Source organism: Puma concolor, chromosome C1 (assembly GCF_028749965.1).
Source record: "Puma concolor isolate L17-30 chromosome C1, mPumCon1.1.hap2, whole genome shotgun sequence".
NCBI lineage: Eukaryota > Metazoa > Chordata > Mammalia > Carnivora > Felidae > Puma > Puma concolor.
This window is the reverse complement of record NC_141674.1, coordinates 221,011,496-221,029,237: the sequence shown is the minus strand read 5'-3', so window position 1 is coordinate 221,029,237 and position 17,742 is coordinate 221,011,496. Positions and strand designations below refer to the sequence as shown.

Genomic DNA, 17,742 nt, shown 5'->3' with positions numbered 1-17,742 from the left:
AATGACTGTGCATGCACATTTCTGAAAAAAAATTGGGGTGCCTGGGGGGGCTCAGTCGGTTGATCGTCTGACTTTGACTCAGGTCATGACCTCGTGGTTCATGAGTTCGAGCCCCGCATCGGGCTCTGTGCTGACAGCTCGGAGCCTGGAGCCTGCTTCGGATTCTGTCTCGCTCTCTCTTTCTCTGCTCCTCACCTGCTCGCGCTCTGTCTGTCTCTCTCTCTCTCTCTCTCTCTCAAAAGAAATAAAAACATTTTTAAAAATAGTGAAAAAAACCCTAAGGGAGACACCATTTCCTTGATTGTGCGGTGCACAGAACGGGTTCCTTCAATTTGACAGGTTTCGTGAGATCCCTGGCTGGCTCCTGACCCCTCCCCCATGGGGACTGTGGGAGCAAAGCATCTGAAAATAAACAAAAGCATTCCCGGGATGTCATGATGAGGGAGCCCTGACTTTTGCCTGGCTCTTGAGGTTTCCCGTCCCGCTGCAGCGGCTGTGACCCAGACCAGATGTTGCCACGTCCCGCAAAGACCCGTGACCAGCGTCTGTGAGTGCACAGCCTGGCCGTGCCTCCCTTCCAATTGGTGTCTCACCTATAAAGCGGGCTGGGTCCGCCTGCGCCCCAGGTGAGTGGCCAGCGGGCGCGTGGCAGGTGCTCGAGGAGTGTTAAGAGATCCGCACGGAGGGCACTCAGGTGCGCGGCGGTTACAAATGAGGGTGGAGGGGTGTGAGGGACAAGATCCTACTCTGTGTCACGTACACTGACTTCATCTGGGTTTGGGGTGTCTGGACGCTGCAGGCAAATAAATCAGGCAGCCTGATTTATGGCACAAATATAGACAGAAATTTCTTTGAAATGATAGAAAAAATATCTATCGTGCGCAGTGTGGCTGGCTCTGCTTAGACTCGGGAAACAGGGATGGACAGAGCACAGCTGGTTGGCATTGACTTTAGGGCTTTGATGTTTAGATATATTCGCTATTTGTGCAACTGGTGCACTTCTAGAGTAGGTGTGTGTGTGTGTGTCACAGTATCACATACCGTACGTACGCACATACACGCTCCAGACACACGTCACATATGCACACGCCGCATATAAACACATGCACACCCCCGCCATTCTTCCCTAAGGGTCACCTTCGTCCCAAGTTTGCTCCAGTCCTTACTGGTGTCCCCGTGTGGGGGCGGAGGTCATACACCCATGCTGTTTCAAACTGGTCCGTCGCACAGGAGCCGGTGTGTGCTCAGGGTGTGGAATGACGCTTCCGCCACACCTGGCTGGTCCTGCCGCCTGGCTTCTGTTTGCCCCCACAACCCTCTGCTGAATACGGCACTTCAGGATGGCCAGGATTTGGGAGCGGACGGATAAGGAGCCTCTCTGCACCCTGGACCTGCCATAGCGCCAGGAAGCAGGTAGCCAGGAGGTACCCAAGGAAGGCACTGGAGTCCCTCTTCTTAAAAGAACATTTTTCTTTTTTTTTTAATTTTGTTAATGTTTATTTATATTTGAGAGAGAGAGAGAGAGAGAGACAGGGAGAGACAGAGAGACAGAGTATGAGTTGGGGAAGAGGCAGAGAAAGAGGGAGACACAGAATCTGAAGCAGGCTCCAGGCCCTGAGCTGTCAGCACAGAGCCCGACGTGGGGCTCGAATGCACAAACCGTGAGATCATGACCTGACGGGAAGTCAGCCGCTCAACCGACTGAGCCAACCAGTGCCCCAATTAAAAAAACATTTTTCATCACCCGTGTGTCAAAGAACACTTCTGGTGTCTTCCTTTCTGGAAGCAGCATCAGCCTGAGCAGTCACTGGGGGGGCTCACAGGTGCACAGGTGCCTGTATAGCTGTGTATGTTCCCAAATTTCCCTGTGTCTTTTTTCATGGATTGCAACAATATTCCCGAGTTTGGAAGCCAGAAGCGACCGCTTATATTTGAAAGACAACAGAGCAAACCCCTGGCAATTATTCTCAGAGCTGAGTAGCTACGTGTCCAGATACTTGCTGGGGTATTTTTCAGCTAAATCCAGGCCTGCTGTTTAAGTGCAGACCCCCCTTCCACATTGTTCATGCATTTAACTACCATTTGAATTCCAGCTTAACATCCCATAATAACGTCTTTTGCCAAGAAAGACCCCCAGTGTCAATGGCAGTGTTTACAAGGGGATTGGGACTTCCACTTTCAATCCTAAATCCAGAAACCCACTTTCCCTTCTAGACCCTCTTTAATGGAGTTTTGTCAATAAATAGATGTGATGCAGATGTTCTGCCGAGTCTTGAAGAATTCAGGGTGAATCCACTTTAAAATAAAGTGCACGGGAAGAAAAGTCAGTAGACACAAGGAAGTCCCAACAAAACCCAAAACGGAGGCAAGGGCCTCGAAGACAAGCCAATAATACACCTTGAGCCAAAGATCAGAAGTCAGATAATGCTTAGGGGCAGTGCAAAACGATGAAACATTTTCAACATCGACTATAAGTTATTTCAAGGAAATCTGGTGTACCGAGACCCACGTTTAGTAAACAAATAAATGACGCCATGGTTACACCCTTTGTAAAGTTTTATGATTTATAAAAAGCTTCAGGGAAAAGTGCCTTCAGAAACCGGGCTTCTCTAAAAATGAACGTGGAGCGACTCACTTTAGATAATTTTTCTAAGCACACATCCATTTTACAGAGCAGGGCATACCTGTCTAGGGCCCTGCGGCAACACAAGGGAGACCCATGAGCGACGCCAGATCATCTGCCCTCTTTTCTCAGGGTGTTTCCATCAGGGCAAGTGAGGCTTTGCTGCGATGACAAACAGACCCCCACAACTCACTGGGGTAACACGGTGGTCATTTACGTCTTGTCCGTTCTTGCTTGTTCGGGTCAGCGGGGGCTCCTCTCCACACAGCCTCCCAGGACCCAAGTTGGCAGGGTCTCTGCCATCTTGTAGATGCGTTGTTTGGGACACACGCCTTCTGGCCCCTTGGGGCAGCAGCGGGGAGACTGGAGTCGCACACTGGTTCTTCCACACTTCAGCCTGGAAATGCTATTGTCCCTTGCTCCCAAAGCTCATTGGCTGGAACTAGTCACATGGCCTTGCCCAGCTGCAGGGGTCCTGAGGAGCATGAGGGAGATAGCCACTGAGTCCGCCTCAAAGGCCAAAGCAAGGTTTTTTAATAAAGGCGTGTCCAAAACACAAAATAATTTCCCTTGAGAAGCTGTCTGATAATTTAACTTCACTAATCTCTACCAAATGTTGGGATCAGACTTCTGAAAATTCACAGGTAGCAGAAATAATGGCTGGGGACGTAGGGTAGGGAGAGGGTGCAGAGAGCAAGATGCTAAATCAACCAGTGAAAGGACTTAACTTTTAAAAAAAGTACTCATTAAGATCAACAGAAGGGCACAACACCGAGATGAATACGGTGATATGTATTCGACCTGAAGTTGGTGCCAGTGGGGTCCTAGTCGCTAGCCTCGGTCCTTGTTTGGTTGGGGAGAGGTGGGGCACTGAGGGAAGGCGGGTTATTACTGGAAAGTGCCTCCTCACTCTCCTCCCCCTCCTCTGAGTCATGGGCCACCTGGTCCTCAGGACTGCGGCACAGTGTCCTTGGTGTGAAAGTTCCACTGGGACCCGTGACTCCGGGAGGCCCGCCATGGTGCAGTGAGCTGCCATGTTGCGTCTAATGGCACTAGACTTCCAGAGAGGCTCCTGTGCTGCCCTTGGAAGAAAGCTCCAAGGTGCTTCAGTGGACTGGCCTTTCACGGAGTCTTCTTGGCATCTGTACCCAGGATTGCTGGGCATTGTTCAAGCACATTCTTGGATGTGGTGAATCCATCTACTCCAAGTTCCGTCTTCCAGGGCTGCCTGGACACAACATTTCTCCCTCTCTTTCCCGGTTCTCTTTCGGAAACTACACTTCCACCACGATAGGAAGGTTTGGCAACGGGAGGTCACTCGGAGCCTCCCTCGTGGAGCAGCTTCTCTTGCTGCTGGGAATCCGTGCTGAAGACAGAGCTCCCGCTGACCCAACACACAACCCCTCCACTGCCGCACGCCTCCCTGCCTTCCCTCTGGACCCGCTCGCCCCGTTCAGCTCATAAGCATCATACAGTCACACACCAAGATGGCAGCCAAGAGCACCACACACATGCAACAACCTAGGGGCTCCAGGAAGCATTCTAGAGGATTGCTTTCCCAAATGTTGAGCAAGGTGAACTCAGGGCTGGATGAGGGATTGGAGCAAGGTGAACTCAGGGCTGGATGATGGGGTTGCCATGTACACTGGGCTCATCTTTGCTGCACCGGTGACCCTACGGCACCCTCTGGGGAGAAATCTGAGTTCTTCCGCGCACCTTGTGCTGTGGACCAAAGAAGCAGAAATGGAAATGTTTCAGTGAACCAAAAGGATGTGGACAGAAACCATTTTCCTTCCGGTATAGTCTAGCTTGAGTTTTAGGTATTAATTGTGGAGTCAAAGACATAATTGACACTAAGCAAAGCTGTGACCTTGGATATTTACAGGGGCGCAGGGGCTAATGTTTCACTAGCAGCTGGGGACTCAGACCCCAGAAGAGGGTCTTGGCAGGCGTAAAACATGGGCGCCTTTCTGTTGCTCTTTAGAATACATTTCACGTCTTAGTGGGAAACTCATTAGCGATATGATTGCGAGCTAAGATTACCAGCATACTCTAAGAATGTAAAAACCACCTTGGCTGCCTTTCCAAAATGATCCTAACATATTCCAAAAGCCCCTTCATCCCCCCAGGGTGGTGCAGAGCCGTTACGAGGAGGTTTTGCAGGATTCCTGGAGATCTCGAGGGGGAATTCTCGGCCTTACTCCCAATTCTCAGACAGAACCTCACCTGCTTGACACATACCAACCCCCAGGCCCCGGGCAGGGAGGGTGCCCAGACCTCCACACGCTCCGCGGGGCCGTGGGCTGGTGCGGCAGACAGAACACCAGACAGCCGCGACAGGCAGAGTCACAAACAGAACACTCTCCCCAGGTCAACTGTGTACAACAAACCCCCGAGAGGCCAGTTTTTCATTGTCCACCTCTTCGCCAGGACCCAATAAAACTGGGCGAACCAGGGCCTCGGCGGGGTGCCGCGTGGGCCCTGGGAGGGAGAAGGTCGGGAGGAGCAGGGGACCCTCCAGCCCCACAGCACGCCCTGAGATGGCCCGAGCGCTACAGGGGACCCCGAGAGGGAGGTGGCGGCCCCAGGGTGTCCCGGCCCCCGTGCCGTCTGCACTGTTTGGGACAGACCTGAGAACTGACGGGCCAGGAGGCTGGGGAGGCTCCCTCGGGCTGGACTGGCCCCAACCTGCTCCCAGCTTCTCCGGGAAACATGTCTTCATGTGTGTCCTTCACTGCCACGTCTCCTCCCACAGAGAGAAAGCTCAGTCGATGAAACCCTGGCCTCCCCCTGCCTCCTCCCCTGCCCCAGGGAAGCTGGAGAAGTGGCCAATGACTGATTTGGGAAGAGAAAACGGAGTGCATTCAGCACAGGGTCTGGAACCCTCCGCCAGGAGCTGGAGCTGGCTGCAGGGACCAGGCGTTCCCCGTGCACCCTTCCAGCAGGTTCCCCACCCGGCGGACCACAAGGGGGGGCCCACCTGGGTCCAGCTCCGCCGGCACCGCGGGGGAGTCGGCCTGCATCCGTGAGAAAGGTGATACTGCACCGGCCTTGTGTGTCTCCAGTCTCCATGCCCGGGTCGGGGGAAGGGCACTGCTCATTCCACCCCTGCCCTGCTGGGGGGCACGTGCGAGGGAACCACACCCCTCCAGCCTGGTAAGTAACCAGTCTGAGGCCCAGGATGCTCCTGGCACCCACACCTGGGCACCCGTGGTGTGGCCAGCAGGGAGTGGGGTCCACCGTGCACCAGCTGGGGCTTGCGAGACCTCCAGCTGTAGAACTTGCCATGGGGCATGAGGCTGCTTCAGAAGGAAGCTTCCATCGGGCCAGGCTGAGCCCACCTGCCTCCCCTCTGCCACCTGCCGTCTGAGTGACCTTGGGCACATCTCTCCAAGCTGGTCCTCACTTCTCCCAGGTAGAAATGGGGGGGGGGGGGAGGTGCCTGGCTCAGGGGTCTTCATGGTCCCTGGGGGCCTCATGACTTTCTAGAAACTCAAGGAGACTGGAGGGCTCCCTCACACGTTCTGTCCAGGGGCACAGATGGCATCTGATATACGTGTTCCAGAAAACGGGGTGAAGGCGTACCGTCCGTTGTTGGCCCACATGCTTAGCTCTGAAGGTCCTCACGGTCCTTCTTGGGGAGGGGCCTGGTGTTAGCAGAAGGATTTCTGAACAGAAGAGGAGGCTGGGAGGGAATTCAGAGACACCAGGCCGGTCCCAGGTGTCCTCCCGCCCCGCCCAGGGCTGGGGGACAGAGGGGCGGCGACCAGACCCACCGCTCTTGCCCCCGGCTTCGTAGACTGACCTTCCCCGGCCACGTAATACAAACGTGTGGCGGGTGCTCCAGGAGAGAAAGCCACAGTCATGTACATCATGCAGCCGGGAACCAGCGAAAACACAGCCCCGTCAGGTTTTCGTTCCCCAGGGCCACCTCCCTCTCCACAAGGCAGAGCCAGCACGCCCTCCGCTGTCCTTTCTGAACGCCCCGGAGGCTGGGATCCACCTTCCTCAACGCCTCCACGCACTCAGGGTGCCTCCCTGGCCAGGCTTCTAGAAAACTCTGCTGCTCACACACTGTCTTCCCTGCCCTGTTTTCAAATTCCCATTCCCTCCCTCCTATTGGAACGAAAGGGCCATGTGGTCGAGGAGGGCCGGGCCATCCCGCCTCCGTCACTTCCCTGGTGTCTCCTGCCCCTCCCCCTCCACCGTGCTCCCCCCTCGTCTGCCCTGTTTAATGTCAAGAGAGCCCGCCCAGCTCCTCAGGAACAGCAGCTGCAGAAGTGAGCACGAGTGAATTTCACATCAGCAGAGTTTTCCCAGTGAGTAATGTGGTGAAGCCATTGTCTACACTCGCATGGGTCCTGCTGGCCCGGCCTGTGCTCTCGGGACAGTGAGATAGAGCAGGCCAGGAGAGGCGGCTCCCATGGGCAGGAAACGTCCTCTGCCCCATCCTCACAAGCAGGCAGGGTCCAGTGACCGCCACGGTGCCCCTCCGAGGTCCTTGAAGCGCGACAGGCAGAAAGTGAAGGTCCCAAGTCCCTCCAGGGCCACGCTGACCACAGGCTGCCTGGCCCTGTCTGAACACCCTCAGGCTCACCGTCTCAGGATGGGGAGACGTTTGCGCTCGGGGCAGCTCTGTCCGGCGGACATCGGCTCAAGCCTTCCCCGGCTCTCTGCCCCCGGGGCCACGGTGGACAGGCCACCCCCAGCACCCGGCCAGCTGCACACCAGGGCAAGAGGTCAGGCACCGGGAAAGCCGTGGGGCCCAGACGCTGGTCATCCCAGAGCCCGCTCTCCCCTGAGCCCTGCCCATCAGGAACCGGGTCTGCCCGGCCCTCAGCTGCCCTGGGCGGCCAGGACTGCCCGGGTCTCTGCAGCGCTCAGAGAACACCCTTCTCCTCTGTAAAAAGCAGCTTTTTGCTCGGCCAACACTCAGAAGTGGGTTATCACAGGGGTTTGGCTGCCGGAGGGCCCCCTCGCCAGGGCAATCTGAGTCGCACACAGCTCTGCCCCGCAAGAGGCTTTCCTCCCGAACCCAAGTGTTTTCACAGCCCATTAACCCTGGTGGCGAGGCCAGGGCAGCGCGGAAGCTCTGTGGTGGCCGCTGCCTCGGACGGCCAATCACCGCAGAGGTGAAGAGGCTCTGAGATCATAATAACATGAGTCAACGCGAACCCAAATTAAATTCACACATGCTTCGCGAGCGCGGTCTGTTTTGCAAGGCAGGGCACACCGGCACGGCCAAGGACGCACGGCCAAGGACGCACGGCTCCTGGATCTGTCGGGGCCGCGGCGCAGCGGGGAGAGCAGTGCTGGTGTATTTCCCAGCCGCCAGGTTGTCGACTGCCTGTGCGGTCCTGACCCCCCGAGCACGGCACTGTGTGTGTGCGTGCAAGAGTGTGTGAGGGCAAGGGCGTGCGTGGTGTGTGCATGTGTGAGACACAGATGGACCCAACGACAGAAAGAGATGCCGTGTGGCCCAATGGCTCCCACGGTTGGGAGAGCCCAGGCGGGAGGTGGGGGGGGGGGGCTTCCTGGGGTGCAGCGCTCTCTGGCACTTCCTGACACAGATGTTCACAGATGCAGACCACGGACTGGGGCGACACACAAGCCTGGGCTGCTGAATGGAACTGAGCCAGGACAGGGATGTGAGCTCACAGCCAGGAAGGCAGGCTGGCCAGTCCAGGGGCAGCCCCGGCACAGGTGAAGCAGGCCCGGGAGGGGGCCCTCGAGGAGGGAGGTGAGTGAGCAGGGGGGCCGAGAGGAGCACAAAGGGGACCCTCACTCTGCTCTCTGTGACCCCCCCGTTAGCCAGGGCTCGCTGAAAGAGGCAACACCAGAGATCACTGCTCTGGACACAAGTGCCCCTGACATTTACTAATAAAATCTCCTTGGGGCTCCCGGGTGGCTCAGTCAGTTAAGCGTCCGACTTCAGCTCAGGTCATGATCTCGTGGTTCGGGAGTTGGAGCCCCGCGTCAGGCTCTGTGCTGATGGCTCAGAGCTTGGAGCCTGCTTTGGATTTTGTGTCTCCCTTTCTCTCTGCCCCTCCCCTGCTCGCACGCTGCTCTCTCTTTCTCAAAAATAAACATTAATAAAAAATTAAAAAAATAAATAATGCCCCCATTCCTTCCTTAACACGCCATAGCTTGCCACCTGGTCCCTGGTTCTGGGGGTGAGAATCAAGGGGGAGGGATTTTCAGCACATGCCTCCCAATGGGGAAGAGGCAGCAGGGAAGACAGCAGAAAACCCCATGAGTAATTCTAAGGCACAGCCTTCCCTAGAAAGCAGCAGAGCTCATGAGTGTGTGCGTGTGTGTGTGCGTGGACCCTATGATGCGTCCCCTAAAGCGAGCCAGTTTTGAGAGTGAAGGGGGCAGTTAACAAGCAGACTCAGACACGGGAATTAACCAGGACAGTCCTAGGAAGATGGACAGGGGCGGTCACATTGATGGGGCGCTCTTCACCCCCACTCAGTCCAGTGGAGCCCCGATGATGATCTCTTCATCACTGAGCCCCCATCTCTCCAAGATGCCCGGGCTGGGGTAAGACAAGGGCAGAGACCCCCACCCCCACCCCGAGGGGGGCACAGGCTCAGCGGGGAGAGAGCCTGGAAGCCGTGTGTCCAGGCTCCCTGCCTCCCTGTGCCTCCCGGAGTCCGTCTCTGCATGAAGCGCTCACTGGACTGGATGTCGTATGATCAGAATTCTCGTTAAATTACGGTCTCACTTTTCATTACTTGGGCGTCAGCTTTTCTATACGATTACATGCCCTCCGTTGGTATGTTTAATGGGCGAATTCTTGCCGCGGCCTCCAACATTAACATTTAACAAAACGTTAAAGAGAAAAGTCAGCTCTTGGAGGTGGCCGGCATAACGAGAGCAGGTCGCGTGTCCAGCTGGCGGCCCGGCCGTCACTCGACTCGGCTCCTGGGCCCGGGTCTAGGATTCAGTCTGCACTGTCACTCCTGTCTGGGGGGACATGTCTTCATTCTGTGTTATCTCCTGGAGGAACAGACGCCACATGAAGCCGGGGGTCCTGGCCTCACCTGGAAAACCCATCAGGCGGGTGCTGTCACCTGCACTGCGTCAGGGTCCCTGCGAGCTGCTCTGCCGTTGCATTTAACTCCAGATTCACTGCAGAAAATTGTAGCTCTGTCTACAGGTGTCCACGTGGACTCTGATAAGGGGACACGGCCACGGCCAGGCCTGCGCCCCTCTGACGGCAGAGACCCGCGCATTAACAACTCACTCGCTGGCTCACGGAGAAGGGAGGGGTGCGGTCAGGGAGGAGGGCACCCCAAGAGTTAGGGGTCACAGCTGTGCACAGAGAACTTTGGTCTTTACGACCTCTAAGGCTGTTCTTGAATAGACCTGCCAGACCCCAGCCTTTTTTGGGGTTACCCTGGGAATACCGCTCGCGAGAACCGTCCCCTTCCCCTGCACCTGAGTATGACACACGTGCAGGTTTTTCCGGAAGTCTCTCTGGCACTATTTCATTCGGTTTCCTTCTAGTCCTCACCCTGCCCCCGACCTTCCAGTGATTTCCATGCCAGGGCCCGGAGACAGATAGCACCTCTGCCAGGGACGGCCCTCCCGTCCGCCCCCCTGCTTTGTCAGACATTCTCCGATATGTCTGCGGTCTTACTCTTCCATATATACTCCAGGATAATTGTGTCCAGTTAAAAATCATACTAAATACTTGAGTTAATTGGGGAAGGAAATGTCACGGCCATGGTACTAAGCATTTCCAAACAGCATCACAGTCACAGAGAGCTCCTCATTCAAAACAACATTCTGCTGGACTCCCCTATCTCATAGTTTTCATGAAGGATTATACATTTTTGTTTTCTGGCCCCTTGGATTTCATTACATGGTCTAATGGGCTATTGCTAGCATGCATGAGAGTGTTTTCAAAAAGCATCTTCTCTTAGTAACTGGCCTCCATTCTATATGGTTTCATCAGTCGTAAAGGTTTTGGAGGGACGTTTTTGGTGATGGGGTGGGGGGCAATGTTCCTAGTAGACAGTATCTTTTATTGTTCTGTTTTCTGGTAGACCTCATCATTATTTCTTTTTCTTGTTTTACAGAATCACTTAAAACGTTCAAAGCAATGTTATAGAACAGTATGTTGGGGAGAACAGTCTTGACTTTGACACAAATGACTTGACTGTCACTTCGGCTTCCGAGACGCATACTCTAGGAAGGGGAGGAAGAATCTTTTTATTGTGGCTTCTGAAAATCCTAAGTACGAGAGGTTAATGTCAGAAATACATTGAATTTTCTCAAATGCCTTTCCAGCATCCACCGAGATGATCCTTTCTCTTCTGACCGTGGATGTGACGAACGGCATACAGAGCAGTGAGGGTCACGAACAATTTCAGTGCTGTTGACAAATACTGCCCGTGTGCCAACGCCCAGGAAAGGACCCAAAGGTGAAATCACCCTCATCGTCCATCAGTAAAACCTCCATGTCGTGGGTCTTACACTTTTGAAACATCACAGAATTTATTTTTTTAAGTTTATTTATTTTGAGAGAGAGAGAGAGAGAGAGAGAGAGAATTCCAAGCAGGCTCCTAGCTGCCTGCACAGAGCCCGACACAGGGCTCGAACTCATGAACTGTGAGATCATGACCCGAGCTGAAGTCAACTGATGAGTCAGAGGCCTACCAACTGAACCACCCAGGTGCCCCAGAGAATTAATTTTTCTTGTACTTTACCTGGAATTTGGGTTAAGTTCCTAATGAGATGGGCCTGCTTGCTTTGTTTTGTTTTTCATGTTTCACGGGTTTTGGTATCACAGTATGACAGATACCCTGTGTGTTGGGGGCTGTCCCCAAAGGGGGGGGGGCTTTCCACAGTCCCCAGGAGGAACGGACCCACCAGGGGTGCCTATTTATTGCCTGAGTGATCCTTGAAAGAAGAAGGGAGTCATCCAGAGAAAACATACTTTGAGGCTGATACCATTTGAGAAGTAGTTCATGAAACATTTTACAGTCATTTCCCCAGGGCTTTGTTCTTCCCAGTTTCAAAATTCTTAGGAGTATAAAAAGTTACGAGCCACTGAGAGTCCCCGCCTCGGTTTCCCTTTGGTGAGGGCCCAGCGGCTGCCGGGCGCCCTCACGTGCAGCTCAGCACCGGGGCCCCACTCTGCCAAGGCCCCACGCCCACAGGCGGCGAGGGGGTGAGGATCTGAACCTTACCCTGCGGGCCTCGGGGCCCCCGCCCCCCAGCCCTGCCCGACGGGGGAGCCCCACAAGGGGCCAGTTTCCGTGTCCTTTACTTACGTTTTCTCTGTTGCACCCGAGTCTCCTGCAGTCAGCCTTCGTCGGGGCCTGAGCGGCGCTGGTGCAGAGGTCTCGGCCAAGGATCTGTGAGGTGGTCTTTCCATCTGTTCACCTGTGGTTTCGATGCGTGGGGACAGGGGAGACATGCACAGAGGCCCGTGGCCCCCGGCATGGGGATTTGTCTGGCTCGATCTACGGCATTCCTGTGACCCTGGTCAGGCAGCTAAAGTTCACAGTGCTTTCTTGGCTCCCATCTGTTGCTGGACGTCCAGCTCGGGGGAAGCCAATCCCTGTTTCAAGGTGACGTGCAATTCTGCGGTTTCTAGCAAACGACAGATGCCGGCCGTAGGAAAAATAAAGCGTTGGGGATGAGCCCCTTCTCAGAGTGCTGGGCCGCCATCACACAGACTTCATTTTCTCTTCTCTGTTCTTTTGGCCAAATCCATTTCCCCCCACGGAGGAAGCTGTCGGAAGAACAGCAAGGAGCCTCTCCCAGGGGGTCACACTGAAGTGGCCTTCTCGGGAGGACCCGCAGCTGGGTTCGTCCCTCTTATCTGTCATCTGGGCTCCTTGAACGGCCAAGCGTCCGCCTTGCCCACTCCAGAGCAAAGAGCTGGGTCCACTGTGGGCTGAGACAGTGATGTCCTCCAGATGTCCCCTGTCCCCAGCCAGGATTTGCCCGCTTAGGTCAAACCATTTAAGAGGCGGGAGAGCCAATGAATGTATTTCATATTTTCTGCATTGTTTCCTGAGTCTTCTGGTAGTAAGAGAAAGTAAATCCACCCAGGCTGCGTGAGCTCCGCCTCTCCCCCGTCTGACTTTATTTATTTTTGTTCCTTCGTGCATTCTACCCGAAGTCGCTGATAGAGCCTAGCTGACTGCAGGGGCTCCACAGCGGGGGGCATGGGGAGGGTATCTCCAGTGTGGTAGAGACAGACAGACGAGGACACAGAACCCCACTCATGCAGCCTCGCTTGCTCCCGGGGGGGCTCGGGGGCCGGGGGGGGGGGGGGCGGCCAGCGCAGGCACGTCTCCTGCCTGAATCACAGCTGGCACCCAGGGGATGTTCACCTCGATCTCCAGGGGAGAGATGTCTCTGCTCCAGAAGACGAGGAAAGGGCCGGGATTTATGTCCTAAAAACAAAAATACCTGCTGGCAGCCGGAGAAGGACCGGGCCAGGGCTGGTGCGGACCAGCGTCCAACAGGGAGACAGTCAGCGGGCTGCTGTCCAACGGCGACACAAATCATCGCGAAATGTCAGCGTCTTGTAGCAGCACGGGGGTCCGGGGCCAGCTCCTTTGCCAGCATCCTCACATTTTCCCCATTCTTTTGCAAAACAAAGACACTTGGTAACTATATCGCACATCTTCAGCTCCGAGAACGTGGGACTGAAGAGAGACACTGCGTGTGCAATTAAGATAACCACAGCAGCAGGCAAGGTGGGACTTTTAGGCAACTCTGGTTTCCATTTTTTGGACTTGGTCACAGACCAAGTGTCTGGGCCATCGTGTTCCCCAAGTGGCTGTTCCCCTTGACAGATGACGGCCGCCACCCCCCCAAGGTGCCCACCTTGGTCTGTGATTCCTCTTTGGGGTCTCGTAACTGGGGAAGATGGTCCCCACCCCTCACCGCCCCACCCTGGGCCTGGGCTCTGCCTGCTTTGTGCCCGGTGTCTCCCAGACAGGTTGTTAATTTCCCCAAGACACGGGCCGTGTCTCCGCAAGATGCAGAACTGCAAGTGAACCATCCTGGTTTTCTTCAGCAAATATGGATCAGTGAGCTGAGACAGAGTCACCAACACGGCTTTGAGCCCGTGCACGACACAGTCCCCGTTCCCGGGCTAGGTTGGGGGACAGGGACAGCAGACCAGGAGATGAATCACAGGCTTCCAGCTTCTCTTGAGCAAGACCTGAACAAACACATTTTATTATTTTGTTTTTTGGAGCTGAGACGTTCCAGAACATTCCTTACAGGCTCACTTATCAAGTCTTTCCAGACAATGTGACTTTGGGTCAAGTTTTGCTTCTGTCCTGCCCTGACAGGGTAGCTTTGCAGGACACTACGTTGTGTTTGAGAATGTGTACGTATGGACGTCCAGCTGTCTTTAGCTCCCGGTCTCCCCCTGCTCCCTCCAGCCGCCTCACCCTCCTCGGCCCCATGCACAGCCTCGCAGGGCAGAGCCCTCACTGCATTCAGATCCACTCAAGAGAAGTCACGAGCAGGTGCCGGGAGACAGATGAATCCACGCCTTCCTGGTTTGCAAACCACCATGACCCAACACTGACACGTGGTATCGTAACCGGTGGCTTAATCTAGTTGTCTCCGTGGCTGGACGGCAAACCCTCCACAGGACAGACCAAATCACCCTCACCTTTATGTGTCCAGCACCAAGCATAAGACTGCAAACAGTCAGTGCTCAATAAATGTGAGCACCACATAACAGAAAAGCTCGGAAAGAATAACTCTGTCGCGTCAGACCAGCTATTTGGAACCACCCACTGAGTGGGTCCTGCTGGAGGTACGTCCATGACCTTCAGATTTTCCTTCTTCAAAAGGAGGAAACACTGGTCATCTGTCCACCAACCTGCTCAGGTGCCTACGGCCAAAAGGGCATCTGTTGGGTGTGACGTGCCCACGTCCCCGGTGAGGCCCACCTCCCCCCAGGCATGTATGTGCTATTTCATAATTCACAGTTCCTAGAGCCTCTGGGAGCTTTGTGTGCGTGACCTTGAAGATGCAGTTATCAAATCGGCAGATGTGTAATCCAACTCCTAGAAAAGAAAGGCCATCACCTTTTCCTCCACAGACTGGCCAAATTAAGTTACTAAGTCTAAACACAGGCAAACAAAAAAGGGGCTCTAATTTCTGTAAGGCTTTGGACTCAAGCCTGTCTCTGAAATCCGTAAGAATCACTTGTACCTGGAGGGTGCTGGAAGCCCCGACATACGCAGGGCCATGCTCCTGAGACCCCTTCTCAGACCTGCTGGGCCCCGCTGGGCGGCCAGCTTGCTCAGGGAGTGGGGGCAGAGAGGGCCTGGAGTGAGGGGTGCCCAAGAGTTGTTCCCCTCTTCCAGTTACTATCGCAGGAACGCCTCCTGAAAGTTCTGTTGGGTTTTTTTTTTTTAATGTTTATTTATTTTTGAGAGAGACAGAGAGAGAGAACAGCAGGAGAGGAGCAGAGAGGGAGACAAAGAATCCGAAGCAGGTTCACTACAGAGCCCGACGCGGGGCTCGAACTCACAAACCATGAGATCCGAGCCAAAGTTGGATGCCTAACCGACTGAGCCACCCAGGCGCCCCCTGAAAGTTTTAACTGTAAGAAAAAACACAGGTGCAGCATTATTTACTATCAGCAAGAAACGGAAGCAACCTAAGCATCCAACGATGAATGAATGAGTGAATGAAAGAAACGTGGTATATACACGCAATGGAATATTATCCAGCCATAAGAACAATGAAACCCTGCCATTTTTGATGGTGTGGATGAGTCTTGAAGGCATTATCCTCAGTGAAATAAGTCAGAAAGAGAAAGACACATACAGTATGATCTCACTTATTTGCGGGATCTAAAACAAAAAACACCTCACAGATACGTAGAATGGATTGGTGGCCACGAGAGAACAGGGGTCAGGGGTGAATAAAATGCGTGCAGGAAGTCAAAAGGTACAAAGTACACAAATCCTGGGGATGTCACGCACAGCATGGTGACTACAGCTAATAACCCTGTCTTGAATATTTGACCGTGGCTAAGAGATAAGATCTTAAAAGTGTTCATCGCTAGAAGAAACAGTGTTGTAACTATTACCGTGGCTGATGTTAACCAGACTTACTGGGGAGACCATTTCACAATATCCACAAATATCAAATCGCTGTGTCCTACACCTACAACTGATACAATGTTATATGTCAATGACGTCTCAACAAAAAGAAAAAAGGCCTACATCTGAAAGTTGTAAAAGTCAAATGAGATGATGTATTTAGGGTACCTGGACTGAAAATAAATGTATATTCCTACCTTAAAAACACACACATGGCACAAATTTTACCACTTTTGTCATTTAAAACAATTTTTTTTAATCTTTATTTATTTTTGAGAGAGAGACAGCGTGTGAGCAGGGGAGGGGCACAGAGAGAGAGGGAGACACAGAATCCGAAGCGGGCTCCAGGCTCTGAGCTGTCAGCACAGAGCCTGACATGGGGCTCGAACCCACGGACCACGAGATCATGACCTGAGCCGAAGTCGGACGCTTACCCCCCTGAGCCCCCCAGGCACCCCACATCTTTATTATCTTCAAGTGTACATCTCAACGGTGAATTAGAACGTCCACTTTATTGTGCAACCGATCCCCAGAACTTTTTCATCTTGCAAAACTGAAACTCTGTTTCCATGAAACATTCCCCATTTTCCTCTTGCGAGGCTTCTGTCTCCATGCATCCGACTCCTCCAGGGACCTCATGTAGGTGGAACCATGCATCATTTGTCTTTTTTGTGACTGGCTTGTTTCACTGAGCATCAATGTCCCAGGTCCCTCCACGCTGTGGCGGGTGTCCGAACATCCTTCCTTTTAAGTTGCTCTACTGCAGGGGTAGACCACGAGGGGTTGATCCACCCAGCCCTCCAAGAACATTTCGGCTGCTTCCTCCTCTTGACCCCTGTCATGAACGCGGGCACACACATCTCTCTGGAGAGACCCAGCTTTCCATCCTTTTGGGTGTATGCCCAGAACCAGGATAGTTCGACGTTTAACTTTTTACGGAACCTCCACGCTGTTTTCCGCAGTGGCTGCACCAGGCCGCGTTCCCACGCACACCACACGAGGGTTCCCCTTTCTCCACGTCCTCGCCAACACCTCACCTTTCTGTCCTGATGGGTGCAAGGGGATAGCTGTGGTTTTATTTGCATTTCTCTTGCGTTTAGGGACGTGAAGCACCTTTTCTTGTACGCGTTGGCCATTTGTAGACGATCTTCGGAGAAATGTCGATTCAAGTCCTTTGCCCTTTTCAAAAATCAGATTATCCGATTACAAATCAGATCACAAATTGTTAAGCTGTAGACATTCTTTACGCGTTCTGGATGTTAACAAATTTGCAAAGACCTTCTCCCATTCTGCGGCCAGCCGTCGTCACCCTGTCCATTAGGGTCGATAAGTCCCATTGGTCTATTTTTGCTTTTGTTGCCTGTCTTCCGAAAATTTTCCCAAGAGGGCCCAGACTGTTCTTTCTGCAATAAAGTTCCAACCCCGTGGTGGTGAACAAGTTATGGCAGTAGCCTGTGGCCATCACCTCTCTGAAAGAGCTCCTCACTGCCGTCGACGTGCCTTCCCGCCCTGGGTGGACAAATCCTCATCACTCACTTTTCGAGTGGGTCTGGCACGCATTGGTATCTCTCTGTGGAGTCCTCCCCGGCCACATCCTTGAAGGAAAACCACTTGAAGCATCAGACATCTGCACCCCACTCTCCCCCCTAACATGATCGGACAGCACATCCAACACCGCCTCGTCACGCGGCATTCCCTCAGTCACATGTCAGTCCCCGCGCCTGCCGCTCCCAGCAAGGCAGGACCCCTGTGCACAGCATCCAGCTGTGGCCGTGCTGAGCCGTCACATTTGTTCCTTCTCTATGTCCGCCCCCCCCTCCATCTCCAAACCAGCCGGAATCTCGCAGATGTCAGACACCCCTGAGAACACAGGTCAGGGAACGATTCTCTCTTCAAGATCACAGGCCCCTGAAGACTGGGGGAGAGGCACCACCGTGGGGTCAGAGCGCATAAATTCAACCCCAATCAGCCCCCAGCCAGCACACGGACTGGGCCTGATGGGTAATGACCCCTCTG

The 17,742-nt window shown here is 54.0% G+C and overlaps 1 protein-coding gene across 2 annotated transcripts in view; it reads right to left on the bottom strand.

The window, feature by feature from the left end:
• The window catches only part of TWIST2 (twist family bHLH transcription factor 2), a 49,822-nt gene that overhangs the window by 12,804 nt on the left and 19,276 nt on the right, over window positions 1-17,742 (bottom strand). Inside the window, exon 2 of one of the 2 annotated variants that reach the window (XM_086720106.1) lies at window positions 15,092-16,905. The exons of the other annotated variant lie outside the window; for it this stretch is intronic. The gene's annotated coding sequence lies outside the window, so the exon portion shown is untranslated. Of the gene's footprint in view, window positions 1-15,091; window positions 16,906-17,742 lie in introns of those variants that run through there. 2 annotated transcript variants of the gene reach the window in all.